This window comes from Asparagus officinalis, chromosome 1 (genome assembly GCF_001876935.1).
Source record: "Asparagus officinalis chromosome 1, Aspof.V1, whole genome shotgun sequence".
Lineage (NCBI taxonomy): Eukaryota > Viridiplantae > Streptophyta > Magnoliopsida > Asparagales > Asparagaceae > Asparagus > Asparagus officinalis.
This window is the reverse complement of record NC_033794.1, coordinates 123,604,989-123,610,236: the sequence shown is the minus strand read 5'-3', so window position 1 is coordinate 123,610,236 and position 5,248 is coordinate 123,604,989. Positions and strand designations below refer to the sequence as shown.

General features: G+C 41.4%; 1 non-coding gene across 1 annotated transcript; it reads right to left on the bottom strand.

The window, feature by feature from the left end:
- On the bottom strand, positions 4,445–4,516 carry TRNAD-GUC. Its single transcript has one exon. It is a non-coding gene; the product is annotated as a tRNA-Asp (tRNA).

The following is a 5,248-nucleotide window of genomic DNA, read 5'->3' as shown; positions in this document are numbered from 1 at the left end:
AAATACTACAAAATAGAGAAGAGAGATTTTTGAGGGGTTTTTACATTTAATAATATTTATTTATATTTTCATTCAATTATGTGCAAACTAATCTAACAATAATTATTAATGGTATATTTATTCATGTAAAATAGATAATGAGGGTATAAAATTGTAATAAAATATGATTATCAGTCTTCTTTTGGCGGTTCGAGATACTACGTCACCTTTATCGACGATCACTCGAGGAAGGTGTGGGTTTACTTCATGAAGCACAAGTCAGAGGTGTTCGAGATCTTCAAGAAGTGGAAGGCCATGGTCGAGAACGAGACAGATCTGAAGGTGAAGTGCTTGAGATCAGATAATGGTGGAGAATACGAGCTGGAGGAGTTCAAGAGGTTCTGTGCTACGAATGGGATTCGCTTAGAGAGGACTACTCCAGGGACGCCGCAGCAGAACGGCATTGCAGAGAGGATGAACAGGACCTTGACAGAGCGTGCGCGGAGCATGCGATTACATGCAGGTCTGCCTAAGACATTTTGGGCGGATGCGGTGCATACGGCAGCATACCTTATTAATCACGGGCCATCAGTTCCATTAGATTTTGGGATTCCAGAGGAGGTTTGGAGTGGAAAGAAGATAAATCTCTCACACTTGCGGGTATTTGGTTGCGTGGCTTATGTTCATATCAGTGACCATGTCAGGGACAAGCTAGAAGCTAAGTCACAGAAGTGCACATTCATTGGATACGGCATTGATGAGTTCGGGTATCGCCTTTGGGATGAGAAGAACAGGAAGATCATCAGGAGCCGGGATGTGATATTCAATGAGGAGGTGATGTACAAGGACAGGGACAATGCCAAGGATAGCCAAAGCAGTGGGAGCAGCACTACGGATACAGGTGGATCCGAGTACATGGATTTGGAGGAACTTCCAGATGGGGGCGACGATGTCAGTTCTGACCGTAGAACGGAGGAGACTACAGGTGCAGAAGCTACTACCCAGGGCGTGGAGCCTAGGAGGTCATCTAGGGTACCCAAACCAAATCCCAAATACCTCTCGTCACTTGATTATCTACTCTTAACAGATAGCGGAGAGCCGGAGTGTTATGAAGAGGCAGTGCAAGTGAGTGAATCTCAGCAGTGGGAGCATGCGATGCAGGAGGAGATGGATTCTCTACTCACTAATGAGACATGGGAGTTAGCCCAGCTACCTGCACAGAAGAAAGCCTTGCACAATAAATGGGTCTACCGGGTCAAGCAGGAGAGTGATGGAAGCAAGAGATTCAAGGCCAGATTAGTAGTGAAAGGGTTTCAACAGCGGGAAGGAGTGGACTACACGGAGATATTTTCCCCTGTTGTGAAACTCACAACCATCAGAGTGGTGTTGAGTTTGGTAGCTGCAGAAGACCTCTTCCTTGAGCAGTTAGATGTGAAGACTGCCTTTCTTCATGGTGACTTGGATGAAGAAATCTACATGAAGCAGCCTGTTGGCTTCATTGAAGAAGGAAAGGAAGAGATGGTGTGCAAGCTCAAGAAGAGCTTATATGGTTTGAAACAGGCTCCGAGACAGTGGTATAAGAAGTTTGATAACTTCATGCAGAACAATGGCTACAGAAGATGCAATTCGGATCATTGCTGTTATTTCAAAAGGTTCGAGTCCAGCTTCATTATTTTGTTATTATATGTTGATGACATGTTGGTAGCAGGACCGTGTTTAGAAGAGATAAACAGTTTGAAGAGGCAGCTAGCAAAGGAATTTGCAATGAAGGATCTGGGTGCAGCGAAGCAGATTCTAGGGATGCGAATCAGTAGGGATGAAGCTGAAGGGACATTGAGTTTGAGCCAAGCTGAATACATTGAGAAGGTACTTCAGAGGTTCAACATGCAGAATGCTAAAGTTGTTAGCACACCCCTTGGAAGTCAGTTCAAGTTATCTGAGGAGCAATCGCCTAAGACAGATGCAGATAGAGAGCATATGAGCAGGGTGCCATATTCTTCAGCCATTGGGAGTCTCATGTACGCGATGGTTTGCACGAGGCCGGACATCGCCCATGCAGTGGGAGTTGTGAGCAGATTTGCAAGCAATCCAGGAAAGCAGCATTGGGAGGCCGTAAAGTGGATAATGCGGTACTTGAGGGGAACAACGAACAAGCCACTATGTTTCAGGAGGAAGGAGTTGGTGCTGCAGGGATACGTGGATGCGGACTTCGCCGGTGATCATGATACGAGGCGAAGCACCACGGGGTATGTTTATACCTTAGCGTCGACAGCAGTGAGCTGGGTCTCACGTCTGCAGAAGATTGTGACTTTGTCTACAACCGAGGCTGAGTATGTCGCGGTGACTGAAGCAAGCAAGGAGATGATCTGGTTGAACGGGTGCTTGGAAGAGTTGGATCTGAAGCAAGGGAGAGGAGTTCTTTATTGTGATAGCCAGAGCGCTATACATCTTGCCAAGAATCCAGTATATCATGCCAGAACGAAGCACATCGACGTTAAATACCATTTTATACGCTCGCTGATCGAGGACGGAAAGTTGCACTTAATGAAGATTTTGGGGAGTCAAAATCCGGCGGACATGTTGACGAAGGCAGTCACCATTGAGAAACTGGAGTTGTGCGCAACTTCAGTTGGCCTTCACGAGTAGAAGACGAAGGCGGAGCCACACTACGAGGATCGGCGCGATCGTCGGGATGTTGATTGAAGAAAGAATTTTTCGGGGGAAAAGATACATGCGAAGAAGGGGAGAGTTCGGGTGAGCTCGTTGATGACGCTTTGGTCTCCAAGTGGGAGATTGTTAGTCTAAGTGTGTAGACCCAAAGCTGCAATCGAAAAGACGAAGAAAACAGTCAGAAGACTGTGCGGTCGACCGCAGTGGCAGAGCCGGTCGACCGCGTGCACTGCAGGAGACTGAGAAGAAGTTTTCGCTCTGGCCGGTCGACCGGCGTGGTCGCTGCGGTCGACCGATATCGTGCACAAGACCCTGTAGGATTTCGTCGTTCTGACCGGTCGACCGACCTTGGCAAAGCGGTCGACCGCGACGCAGATTCGCTGTTTCCTATTTTATCTAGGAATCCTGTTCTGCTGGGGTTTGTTATAAATACCCAAACGTTTCTAGGGTTTGTAAGACATCAAAAGGAGAGCTTTTTGGCTGCTAAGAGAGAGAGAATCTCAGAGAGATTTACCCCTTGTTTGAGAGCTTGTATTTTCTTCTTCAATTAATAGAAAGATTGTGTGGTGTGGCTCCCGAGGACGTAGGCACGTTACCGAACCTCGTTAAATCTGTGTGTTCGTCTCTTTTACTGTTTTTTACAAGGTTAGATCTTTATTTGTGGTTTATTCCTACTTTCCTACTTTCAACACAAGGTCCGGAAGGGCAAGGGTTCGATTGATTGTTTCGAATCCCCAACATAATTTCCTAGGAAAATAGTAATACCTCTTGCTATGTCAAGATGAGTTCTTCATGGATGTGCATATTGGTCATAACAAAGATCATTTATCATGAGAGAGGATAACAACCCTATGAGACAAGAGCCATAATTTAGAATGAAGTTGGACATACAATAATGGAATGTTATTATGAATGAATAAGCAATTAATGTATTTATGTCAAAATTTTAGCTCAAAAGCAGAATATTTCATCCCGCTGGTTGAGAACTTGCACAAGTAGATATCTTGCTAGTTATTTGGAAGAGAATTCCGATTTTGAACATTTATAACGAATCAATGTCTAAAAGAGAGTTCATTTTTATTCTTGATCTTCTACACATGTATAAATATTGAGGATATTTTTTTTAAAGAATATAAATTATCGTTTACTTTTACCATATATCTCCTACACATAAATATTGGTCTTAATAAAGATCTTTTATTATGAGAAAGGATGACGAGCCTATGAGACAGAAGCCATAGTTTAGAATGAAGTTGGACATGCAATAATGGAAGGTTATTGTGAAGGAATTAGCAACTAATGTATTTATGTAAAAAAAATTACTTCGAGAACAAAATATTTCATCCCGTTGGTTGAGAATTTGCATATGTAGATATTTTACTAATCATTTGGAAGAGAGCTCAGATTTTGAACATTGTAATGAATCAACGTCCACAAGAGAGTTCACTTTCATTCATGATCTTCTACATATGTTTAAATATTGAGGATAATTGTTTGAAAGAATATAAATTATCTTTTACCATATATGTTCACAAAATTCTATATTATTAGTTTTGAACAAAGTTTGTAAAATCGAATTGATATGTTTTTGGCCATATAAAGCGAATTTTTTATTATGAAAATTCAAAAGAAAAAAATTAAATATGTCCACGTGCAAGTGCTAGTAAGCATAAAATATGGTCGTTATTTGGCAAAGGAAAAAAGATAAGAAAACAAAGAAGGAAAAAAGATAAGAAAACAAAGAAGGAAAAAAGATAAGAATACAAAAAAGGAAAAAAGATAAGAATACAAGGAACGCCGTTGCCGGGGATCGAACCCGGGTCACCCGCGTGACAGGCGGGAATACTCACCACTATACTACAACGACTTTGGTGCGTGCAGCTTTCTAGTAAGCTTATTTTATTAGTAACCTTTAACATATTGTTTAGCCCCCTATTTTTTTAACATTCTGGGATGACTTAGAACTATTGCTACCCTTGATTGACTAACTTGCCACAAATTTGTGAGGATTGTGGGACCTAATTAGCTGCTTAGATGATTTGAAGGACTATTTTCAAACAACTCACATGCATAAGCTTTGAGGGCTCGATAGCAACTACAATGATTTGATGGACTAATTAATTTCAATCTTCTCAGGGACTAATAGCAAAAAAAAAATCAAAATAAAAAATCAAAATCTTGTATAATCACCTGTTAAATTTGCCAATCTTGCTTGATTTATGCACGCTATAAGACCCATTCAAATTAGACCAGTATAACTAAACTACCCCAACTCATATTCCCATTCGCGTTAATCCAAGTTCAATAACGTGCGTGTTTTATTTCCCCCTTGTTTATTTCACTGACTCCAATGAATTGGACAAAATGAAAAAAATAAAAAAGTACAAAAACTGGACAAGTTTTCTTCATTTTCTTTCTAATTGTAGCTAACCCTTTGATTTAGGCAAATTGGGTCATTTGCGGATTAGTTAACCATCCGCCTTTGAAAATTAAACTGGGCACAACGGTCTCTTACTCTCTACTGACTCTACAGCAAAGGAAAATTATTTGGTGCAATCTACCCTCGTACACTTTACTGAAAAAACAAATTAATAAGTTC